General features: G+C 35.8%; 1 protein-coding gene and 1 long non-coding RNA gene across 3 annotated transcripts in view; one reads left to right on the forward strand and one right to left on the reverse strand.

Moving 5' to 3' along the window:
• LOC309493250 (C-type mannose receptor 2-like) overlaps positions 1–12,172 on the forward strand; it is a 104,946-nt gene that overhangs the window by 45,659 nt on the left and 47,115 nt on the right. The window lies entirely within an intron of this gene.
• Positions 1,663–3,018, reverse strand: LOC309493365. 2 transcript variants are annotated; one of them, XR_014203871.1, is made up of 3 exons: positions 2,918–3,018; positions 2,519–2,598; positions 1,663–2,385 (listed from the first exon to the last, which is right to left on the reverse strand). It is a non-coding gene; the product is annotated as an uncharacterized lncRNA (long non-coding RNA). The 2 variants fall into 2 exon arrangements; XR_014203872.1 differs by having other exon boundaries at positions 2,903–3,018.

A 12,172-nucleotide genomic window follows, 5' to 3' on the forward strand; every position in this document is an offset into this window, starting at 1 on the left:
ATTATTTATGTCAAGGTGTGTATTGACACTACATTTATATTTATGAAACATCAAATGACAAATTTTAACATAAATCTAAAATTTCACTCCTGGGACTTAAAAGTGCCCGTAGTTGCAGAAACACCCATATATATATATATATATATATATATATATATATATATATATATATATATATATATATATATATAATATATAATCTTCTTTCACTAAATTCTAGACGGCAGTTTCACTGGTTGCAGTTTGTTTACAAATGTATTTTTTCAAATTATCCATCTTATTTGAAACAATACTTGATTCCATACCAAACATCTTATAGCTTAAGAGACACAGACCATCTTTTCTTTTTTGTACCAAAGATATTCAAAGAAAGTGGGAGGAGAGCCTTTAAATTTAAAGCCCCTGATTGGAATGCTTTACCTAGGTCTTTTAGATTGGGGTTAGGGTTAGGGTTAGGGTTAGCCTTTTACCAGTTTAATATGTCTCTTCTTAATCATTTGCATACCAGTTGCAACTGTTTTTCTCATGTTTGACACGAATGTAATTGTTTATTAGAATGACTCTAATTGTTTGTCTAATTTCGAATGGTTGGATTGGGGATGAAATGGGTGGTTTTGGTGAGATGGAGAGCTTTTGTTTGGTTTTGTCTTTGTATATATATATATATACGTTTTAAAGACCCCATGAAATCAAAATAAATTTCAGTATGTGGCTTTATTTACATTTTAAATTTAATCACTTCCAGAAACACAACTCAATATTTTTTTACACAGTCTGTTCAATCCAATGTACTTGCAGTCAACTAGAAAGTAGACGATGGCTTAAAAATTTTTTTTTTTTAAATCACATCAGTTGATTTCATGGGATCTTGGTGTTTTGGCAACTTTCTTCTAATCACGCCTGTGTTTTGCACTAGTCATACAATAAAACATTACTTTGTGAGCATCAATGTTTGTCTCAATTAAATTAAATATAGTTTATTCTTAAAGGAAAAAGTGGAAGTTGAGAATAAAATATCTTGTGAACTGTATTTGATGTTGAAACTAATTCAAAGGAGCACCAGCTCAACTGAACTGACTTAGAAGAAAAATTATTTTACATTTATAAAAACCCAAACACACACACAAAAGGTTTACTAATAAAAGACATACACAGTAAATCTCAACATGAATTTGTGGTATGCCACATGTACTCTAACATATTATGTTTTATTAACAAAGTTCGGGAGGAGCACGTTCAGATAATAAACACGAGTGGAGAGCACTCAGCAATCATTGATAAGAGGTGTATATATATATATATATTCAGCAGTCTCTCCTTTGTTCATTGACAGTTTAGCAGCATCCCTCCATCACCCCTTCTCCACACTTCTAGTCCTAACCATTTACATACGGGGGGAAGACGTGTTGTTTTACAGAATTTGAGAGGTTAATATTTATTTCACATGTAAAGTAACTTGTTCTGTTTTGTCTGTCGGTTTCAGTGTCCTCTTCTTAGCGATTTTTCTCTGCGTGAGAAAATGTATGTGTGGCGTGAGAGCGTGTGAAAAGTGTCAGTTGCGTGAGTCTCATGCTGAGAGCGTGAGAGTTGGCAGCCCTGAAGAGATCTGTGTGATATCTTGCAAAAATGTTATAACATCTTTTGTGTAAAAATTGTGCACTCATCATACAAACCTCAACAACGCTGACAATAAAATAAATATTCTCTCCTCAATTCATTGACAGTTTAGCAGCATCCCTCCATCACCCCTTCTCCACACTTCTAGTCCTAACCATTTACATACGGGGGGAGTACTCTGTTTACACTCTGGGGAGTTTGGAATAACAGAAAGTTGACTGACCGGCACAGCCTTTATATTGTACAAAAGATTAATTAAATTAAGCAGAATAACTTTTTATATGTTTGTTGGACTGTTTTATTTCTATAATGAACAGGCTGTGATGTCAAGTTAGCAATGCCAGAAGTGAACTGATAATACGTGTAAGCGCGATGCGCCGGCGCCATCACTTGGATTTGTTCCTTAGCTGGAGAAATAACTTAAAGGGATGGTTCGGAGTAAAATCAACCTAGGGTCCTTTGCACCATGACCTCGAGCCAAACACCCGAGGTCATGGTGCAAAGCATCCTGTAATGAACATCCACCACACACTCCACTATCTGAAATACGCCCACTGCAGCCCACATCAACATAAAGGAATCTGTAATTGCGGTCAACCAGTGCCATTAGAACAATGTACGCTTGTAGTTGTAAAATGTCGATCCAGTTCCTGGTGGGAGACAAATGTTGATGTGCTTCCCATCCAGAGCACCCAGGCAGTTTGGGAAGTTCCCCTGAGCCTGGAATCCAATGGCAACTTGCTGCCACTCTTCCACTGTGTCTGGGCACTGAAAACAGTCAAATTAAAACAAAAATGAGTTTAACTCGTAGTCAATTTGGGATGTTTCAATGTCCGAATGTGTACAAACTGCACTATAAATGTTGAGAGAGAAAAAGAACAAAAAACATATACATGCATACCTTCAGGCATTTCTCTTTTAAGACCTGGTAGATAGACATTCCCACTCGGAACTGGTAAGAAAGGCTCTTGAAGCTTTCTCCTGCAAAGATTACAATCACTTAACTCCATTATCAATTTTCCACACCTTTTCCAGAATCAAATCAAACACTTTTACTGCAATTTCCTTACATTACATTACATTAAAATCATACATTGTTATTAATTATTACAGCTATTGTGCTATGAACAACCATAATTATGTTTTATATGTTGTTTCTTTTTAAGTAGGCTACAATTGCCATCCGAAATAATCAATTTCTTTTCACTTTTATAAAGCTTAATAATACACCGAAATGTACACAACTGAAAAGGTGTTGTAATGCAATGTTAAAACAAAGAATAACCTTTAGCTTGCTTACCTGTTGCCAAGAACCGTAGTGTAATCATCAGACATTCCCCTGCGGACGTACAATCCCAGTTGTTCGTGTTTCTCCTCTGTATGTTTGAACTGATAAGTTCCTTTAACGAGCAAATGTTTTTCAAATCGGAGGTTTCCGCTAACTCCAGCTCTCTACACCGGTTCGGGAAAGCCCCTTGAGCCTGTTTCTGGAATATCCATGGTTTCACCCATAGACATAATAGAGAGTAGACGGCGCATCGACCGCTACCGTCTACTGGCGCTGACGAGCCGTGGGGCCGCCATCTTGGACCGGTCACCCGCACCACTCAGTGTAATCTGTTTGGCAGGTGCAATGAGCTGTCAGCACATTTAATTAATCATACCTCACTGAATATCGAACTGATTTTCACACTTTTTTGTTTTTTTGCTGCAAAGGTCATCCATGTAGTTATGATACAGGACACATGGTTCAGCGTATTTTAATATTCATAGTGGGCTTAACAACATTAATAGAATATTCTGATATATGATATAAAATAAACAGATGTCCGAGATCAAAACTGGGAACATTATCCCCGAAAAGGGGGAAAAAACTGGGATATTTCCAATTTGACTATCAATCTGATTAAAAAACCTTTGTTGTGTCTTCAAAAACAAAACGGGGACAGAGGTAGTTTTTTTCCGTGTTCAGCCAGGGACAGGCAAACAAAAACGGGGACTGTCCCCTGAAACCGGGGATATCTGGTCACCCTATGATATGTGATGTAGGCTATGATAGGTATTTTGCAAATCACACACTATAAATATGAAAGAGTAGCAGAAACGGATAGTGGCAGTAAAGTCAGATAGTTTAATAAGTTGAAGAAACAATATATGATTATATTATTATTACTTTTTTTTAGGGTGAATTACATGTGAATAATACACAGTGTTGGGCAAGCTAAAATTCTGTGTAAAATTCACTGGCCAATGTTATACCAGTAATATTTGTTTTATTTCTAAAATAGCATTCGAATGAAATTTCATGAAATATGACAAGAACAATAACACTCACTGTTTCTCCTGTTTCACGTCAGAGATGGAAATATTGTCCAGTCTGAACGTCTAAATGTGGAAATAAACAAATGAGTGATGAGGATGCGTTTACACACAAATGTGTTCATGTTTTATAAACACGAAAAAAAACAAAAAAAACAGTAAACAGAAGGAGTATGAAATGAAACAAAATAATAATTTTCACAAAGAGATTAATTCTAATCATTAGGGGTTTGTTTGGTTCAAACACAAACAGATAAAAAGTCTGTGTTCACACTGTCAGTCCAAATCCAATTATTTGTGTATCCGACTGGAATCTGATCTAAACTATTGACCTTCCAAACTATGTATCGCAACTGTTTGGATCTGATTTGTGAGTCCCGTGGTTTCAATGTCAATGACGTTGAGTTGGGAGGCAAACGCCAATGACATCAACGACAACATGGAGGGATTCGTACAGATAAAGATGTTTTCTTATTTACAACGTGACAATATGTAGTGGTCGTGTTGGAGTCCTGCGTCTTCTGAGGCAGCGACAGAAACGTAGGACGTGTGTGGCTTTATTCTGTGTTCATCTCCGCCAGACTCATAATTCAACACGTCTATATTGTCATTTTCTACTTGACCGACACTTTTTAACAACAGAACCTTGTTTCTGCAGCGACTTTCAGCATGTTTCCTATAACAATGTCTGACGTGTTTACGTCTATTGTGGCGTGAGAAAGTGACAAACCACGTGAAATCCAATCAGAGCAGTCAGACTGAAACAGATTTCCAGAAATGTGATTTGAACAGGGTTTTAAACCACATGAATGTAGTTCAAAACGGATTTGTAAAAATCACATTTCATGTGATTTTTTTTGTTTTGCTGTTCACACTTGTTTCAAAAATGAAAATTACCCCATGATTTACTCACCCTGAAGCCATCCTAGGTTATTTCAGACGAATACAATCGGAGTTATATTATGTCCTGGCTTTTCCAAGCTTTATAATTGCAGGGAATGGGAGCCAAACATTTTAAGCCCAAAAAAGTGCATCCATCCAACGTTTTAGGATCTTGAGTTTGTTGCACAGCCCTGTTTGTTTGAAAAGCGAGAGACGTCAAAGCTTACGCTACTCCTACATCTACGTCATACATCGTCAACTGTGACTCTTTTGATGTAAGTCGACTTGCGTACGGCCGTCTGCTGGAATCTAGTTATTTTAGTCGATATAGTTAAATCTCTATAGTTATAAATATGGATATTTTTCTTACACAAACGTATCGCTTCAGAAGGCCTTAATTAACCCCCCAGAGTCATGTGGAATACTTTATTACTTTTATAATGGATGGATCCACTTTTTTGCTTTCAAATTTTGGGCTCCTATTCACTGCCATTATAAAGCATGGAAGAGCCAGGATATTTTTTAATAAAGCTCAGATTGTATTCGTCTGAAAGAAGAATGTCAAGTCGCGTTTCCACCGCAGGAACTTTCCCCAGGAACTAGGAACTTTGGGGTGGTACTCAGTCTGTTTACACCGCAGGAACCAGGGTCTAAATGAAGTTCTAAGTAAATATTTCTGTTGCATGGCTTCACGCTGGATTTAATTCAGTGACACCACTAAGTTACATGTACATCATCCTTTCCCTCATGTATTTTGGCTTGTTTACAACAACTCATGTTATAATTAATGTTATATTTTGCCCAGAACAGACCCATATTGCCAACACTAACTGCATTATCATTATAATAAATACACATTTGACAAAAGTGGTCCTGACTGAAATAAAAACATACATGTCAAATTGAACAGGGATGTACCACGAGTTATACAGTCCAGCAATAATATTAAAGCAGCTGTTTAGTTATGAATGTTCAAATATAAATTATGAATGTTTACATGTATATATTTTGCTGATTACCCAGCTAGAAATTTTTTGTTCTAAAAATGTTCTAAGAACATTAGCATGTATTGTTCTATAAATGTTTTCAGCGGCTAGTTTTAGTTTTGTTCTCAGAATGTTCTTTTAAAAGTTTGGAGAACATTCTTTAAAAACATTATTAAAATGTTTAGTAGTAACATTCTTTTAACATTATTCTCTAACGTTCTTAGAAAGTGTTCAGCGGCTAGTTTTAGTTTTGTTCCCAGAATGTTCTTTTAAAAGTTTGGAGAACATTCTTTAAAAACATTATTAAAATGTTTAGTAGTAACATTCTTTTAACATTATTCTCTAATTTTCTCAGAACGTTTTCAGCGGCTAGTTTTATTTTTGTTCCCAGAATGTTCTTATAAATGTTCGGATAACATTTTTTTAAAAACATTATTAAAATGTTTAGTAATAACGTTCTTATAACATTATTCTCTAATGTTCATAGAACGTTTTCAGCGGGTAGTTTTATTTTTGTTCCCAGAATGTTTTTTTAAATGTTTAGAGAACATTTTCTAAAAACATTATTAAAATGTTTAGTAATAACATTCTTATAACATTATTCTCTAACGTTCTTATAATGTTGTAAGCGGATAGTTTTATTTTTGTTCCCAGGATGTTCTTTTAAATGTTCGGATAACAATATTTAAAAACATTATTAAAATGTTTAGGTGTACCATTCTTACAACATTATTCTCTAACGTTCTTAGAAAGTTTTCAGGGGGTGTTTTTATTTTTGTTCCCAGAATGTTCTTTTAAAAGTTCAGATAACATTTTTTTTTTACAACATTATAAAAATGTTTAATAATAATATTGTTAGAACATTATTTCTCCTAAAAGGTAGGATAACATTCTCTAAGAACACTCTAAAAATGTTTTGTGATGATGACCTTCTATAAATGTTTAATCATAACATTTTTAGAACATTATCCCTTTATTCTTATAAAGTTTTTAGCAGGAAGTTTTATTTTTATTCTTAGAACGTTCTTCTAAAACAGCCATTCTCAAACTGTGGTCCGCGGACCACTAGTGGTCCGTGAGGGTACTGCAGGTGGTCCGTGGAAAGGCTAAATAAAATATAAAATAATATTTTTTTAACCTTCATTTTACCAGGAAATTCCCATAAAAAAAGAAAAGTAAAAAGAATATGTAGGCCTATATTGATATAACATTTTAATTAAATTGTCAAGTTATTGTGTGATTACTAAAATAGCCTAGTGGTGTTCGGCCGTGACATTCAAGTTCAGTGCCGTTAGAACCACAACATTGGTTCGGTGGATAGCAACAGGTTCTCTGAAGAGAAAAGGGCAGAGGCAAATATGTTCTCATTATCACATCACACGCATAGCCTTTAATGGTGCGTTCACAACGGACGAAATTTCGCTTCAAACTTTTGTTTTTACGCTCGTCAATTTAGCTCTTGACGCGCGAATTGATACAAAGTGGTCAAGCGTATCACTAGACGCGGCAGGCGCGAATTTCACATAATCCCTTTTTGAATTTGACGCGCTATTCGCGACCGGTGTGTGAACGCACAGTTAGGCATAGGCAGTTTATATGAAACGAAATGTTTATAAATGGAATGAATAAGGCCTGTTATTATTTAATTTCCAGTTAGTTTCTTGATCTCGCGTTTCTGAAATGTTTTGCAGATGTGCTGTTAAGTGGACAAACTTTTTGAGGACTTGTAAAACTCTGAAGATTAATAATAATAATCCCCTAAAATCGCCAAAGGTTTTGAAATGTTGACTATATTCCAGTGTTCTTATTACTGTATAGATTTCATACTACATTGCTATGGAAATAAGCCTGTTGTTCAAATGAACCTGATTATGCCCTGGGCGCTTGAGTAGCCTAAATAAATAAATTAAATATGTGGCAGCCGTTGTGTGCAGTAAACTTTCCTTTAACAAGCCTGTGATGTGATGACCAGTTATAGTTTTAGTGCTAGTAAGCCTATTTCAACCTGGTCTCACAGGATTCCGTGAAATGTCCACGGGCCCTTAACTCAAAATCCGTGGAGCCATCACGGAATCGCCCCAAATTCCGTGATGCGGCCACGGATATTACTCCAATGCAAGTCAATGACATTGACCTTCCGTGGTCCACACACGGATACCCGTTTCAATGACGGAGTACAGATCTCACTCAATCGACGTGCTTTCTCATTTGGAAACGCAACATTTGAAGTATTTGTGAACTTTTCCAACATCAAATGCCATAATGACGTTAACCTGACTGTTATTGAAGCTATTGCATTGTCCTGTCATCATAAAATTTCGGTTTGTTTCAGTTAGCCTAACCAAAGTCCCGTGATGGCACCACGGACCTCAACAACCTGACCTCACTCATGGACGTTGTAATGTTGCTGGCTTGTTTAGGAACTTATAAGCTTTAGGTCGACTGTGTTGCAATGGCATGTAATTAACTTGACATTTTGTCTCGTCCTGTCATCATAAAATCCAGTTTGATGGCGTTTTACACCTATTGCTCGCTTGGCTATAGTCAGATCTAAAATCTGTGATAGGAGCACGGAGTGAGTCTGTGGTGAGACCACGGATAACTCCAACGCGCAAGTCAATGACACTCACCTTCCGTGGTCCACACACGGATACCCGTTTCAATGACAGAGAACAGATCTCACTCAATGGACGTGCTTTCTCATTTGGAAACACAACATTTTAAGTATTTATTTATTTTCCAACACCAAATACCATAAAGACTTTAACCTCTCTGTTATTGTAGCTATTGCATTGTCCAGCCATCATAAAAATTCAGTCTGATTCTGTTAGCCAAACTGAAGTCCCGTGATGGCACCACGGACCTCAACAACCTGACCTCACTCACTGGATGGTGTGATGTTGCTCACTTGTTCGAAAGCTTTATGTCGACTGTGTTGCAATTTTGTCTTGTCCTGTCATCATAAAATCCAGTTTGATGGCGTTTTACACCTATTGCTCGCTTGGCTATATAGTCAGATCAGATCTAAAATCTGTGATAGGAGCACGGATTGAGTCTGTGGTGAGACCACGGATAACTCCAACGTTCGTGATATGGTCACGTAATTGAATCTATTGATTCGTGCCACGGACACGTTTATTTCGTTATTTTTCGTCTTTCGTGATTACAGCTCGATTATTTCTGCCTGTCGGCTGCAGCAGAGAAGCTGTTTAATCAACATTTATTCACGAGATCTTATCGTGGTTTATGTTTTTTTTTTTAATGTTATTATTTCGGTCTTATTGCCAGGGAAGCTGGATTGTTTTGCTGTTTATTGATATTTTTAAAATGATATTTTATTAGTAGGAAATCGCGCTGAAGAAGTCTCGTTCCGAACACATCGCGATATTTGGCATCAGTTCACGTGTGTCAGCTGTTGGTAAGTAGCCTAGTAAATAAATACCTAAATACGCTGTCCTAATAATGTGTGATATAATGTCTTTTCTGTTTGTCGATATTAATCTGCCAAACATATCTGCCATTTCCACGGAGACTTTGCGTTTCATTGCTTTCTAATTCAAAATATATGATTAAACACTGCCTGTCACGTGACGTGCTATAGGCTTAGATATTCATATCAGATTAAAAATAGTACAATTAGTTCCAAAGTTGTATTTGTAGTAGAAGCACAGTAAAAACAACACTTACCATGCTTTTACCACAGTAACATTAGTTTTACTGTGATAAGTGTAGTAAAAAGACAGTAATCACAAAACTTACCATGCTTTTACCACACTATTGGTAGTTTTAATGTGATACTTATTGTAAATGCACAGTAACCACAACACTTACCATGCTTTTACCACAGTAACCCTAGTTTTACTGTGATAGGGTGTGGTAAAAGGACAGTAACCACAAAACTGACCATGCTTTTACCTCTGTATTGATAGTTTTAAAGTGATATTTGTTGTAAATGCATATTAACCACAACACTTGCCATGCTTTTAACGCTTTATAATGTAACATCCAATATTTGTAAGGTAAATCAGTACTTTTTCCTTTAAATAATCCTATATATTATACATAATTATATTTTCTTTTCTCTTTTTTCAGCTGAAAAGACCAAAAGGGCCTTTCGGACTCAGTCAGCCCATTATTGTTTGAGGAGAAGTAAACGGAGGAGACGGAAAGCTGCAAAGGCAAATATTCACGATGGTATGTATGTGTTGGTTTTAACCCTAAATCAAACATTTTATCAAGCATTTGTTGTTTCTTAAAACTTTTCTCACAAAACCCATAGCCCAATCAGTACAAACATAGTCTGAAAGTCTTAATAATTCACAAGATTTAACAAGTTGTCAAATTCGTACGATACTCGTACATATTTGTGTACTCGTACACAATCCTGCAGCTTTTACTCCTAGTGCTGTCATTGGCTACTGCCTCAATTCCTGTACATATTTATCGCGATATTTGTAAATCAGTTGCGCCACTTCTTGGAAAGTTGTCGGATATCACACACACTGTGTTCATGTTCCAGTGATACATGATGTCTCTCCACACCTCATAACCTACCTCTGTTTGCAAGAGTGGAAAAGCTTATCTGACTTCAGATACTCGATTATTTTGTCATAATCAGAATGTTACACTGCTGATAACTGTCCCGTTTGCATGTAAATCATTTTCATATGATTATTGCTTGCTATTAAAGACATACTTTTATTCATAGAAATGCCCACATATCAGTGAACTTATAACATAAAAATGCTTTTAACATTTAATTATGCAACACTCTTTACAGAAAACATATCATACAGTTATAAACTGACTATTTGCAAGTAATGTATTAAAATTACCTTCCTTTCTGTTTTGCAGGATTGCTTAGTCCTTTTTTTTAAAGCTCTACAATATCAAACTCAACAGCTCTTTTAGGAGCCAACCATTACAAGAGCTACTAGTGAGTCGCAGCGAATCTTGCCGTGATCAGCCCTTCCCAGGTGAAGTTTCTAGAATATTGCAATCAGTATTTACTCATCAAATGTTCTCTCCTGAATCATATGGTAAATTAACTTATTTAATACTGTCTTAATTTATGTTTCAGGAACAATAGTAATTGCACATAGAGTAAGTCGAGACTATCTTGTTTTACAGCAGAGAAGGAAGACCAGTCCTTATATCAACGCAAGCTAATCGAATAAGTCCTTTGTTTCGGGTGAGGAAGGAACATCTGGTGCCCAAAGAAGACAGAAAAGTGAGCGAGTCCATTGGTATGTCTTGAATTGAAACAATGCTGTAAAATGTAGTACATAATTTGATGTTGACAATTTTACATTGTACAGGTTTTCACTTGGTTTTTGATCATGTGAAGCTCTTGAAACAAGTGACAGAAGAGTATGTTGTCTGGAAAGAAATCAAGCATCACTGGCAAAGGCTCAAAAGAGACAATGCCTTTCTTAAAAATCTTTTAAAATAGGTTGCTGTTGATATGGGTAAAACAGTTTTTGTTCAGTACTTAGCTTATATTATGTGCTCCAATATATATATATATATATATATATATATATATATAATAAATACTTCAATGTGTATATTATATAATGCTGCTTTGTAAATTTATGTAAGGAACAGGCAACTCTGGCCCTTTGCATTCTACTTTTTGAGGTTAGTTAAGAGTTAACCTCCAACCCTAATCGAGCACATCTGAAAATTTTAACCAAAGTCTTCAGGTTTATTTCTAGACAATAGGCAGGAGGGTTTGAGGTCGGAGCTAAACCTGCAGGACAGTGGACGCTGAGGGCCAGAGTAAACCATCACTGCTTTAAATAACGCAGAACATAAGCTGACCCGACTGTCCATTAAACAACTTTATTTGAATGTTTTCTGTTTTCTGTTTTACTTTCAGACCAGGACTGGAGAACGCCTGACAATGGGATGTTGAGACTTCTTCTCCTGGTTGAGAAAAAGCTACACCACATCAGTGATCACATCTTCTGTTCTTCTGTTCTTCAACTGAACAAACTGTTTAGACGAGGAAGAAGAACACGAACATGATAGAGACGTACAGGGAAGAGCAAGAAACCAGTTTAGCTGTGATAATGAATCATTATTTTCCAACACAATATCAAATCTGTTTTCTGTAGGTGACTGAATATGATTCTCTGGCACTAATTTTATGGCTTCAGCAGCTGTGAATGGACTATTATGATGTTAATGTATTTTTGAAGACACATTTTTATTTATCTTGAATCTCATTTGTCTTTATGCTACTTTATTAACTTTATTCTGTGTCCTCCAATAAAGTGTTGTTTAATAAAGTATGGTGACTATTGTGTATTGAAAGTGGTGTTTGGTACAGTAAATAAACATTTTTATTTGAGAAATTTTAATTT

This window comes from Leuciscus leuciscus, assembly GCF_965113295.1.
Source record: "Leuciscus leuciscus genome assembly, chromosome: 2".
Classification (NCBI taxonomy): Eukaryota; Metazoa; Chordata; class Actinopteri; order Cypriniformes; family Leuciscidae; genus Leuciscus; species Leuciscus leuciscus.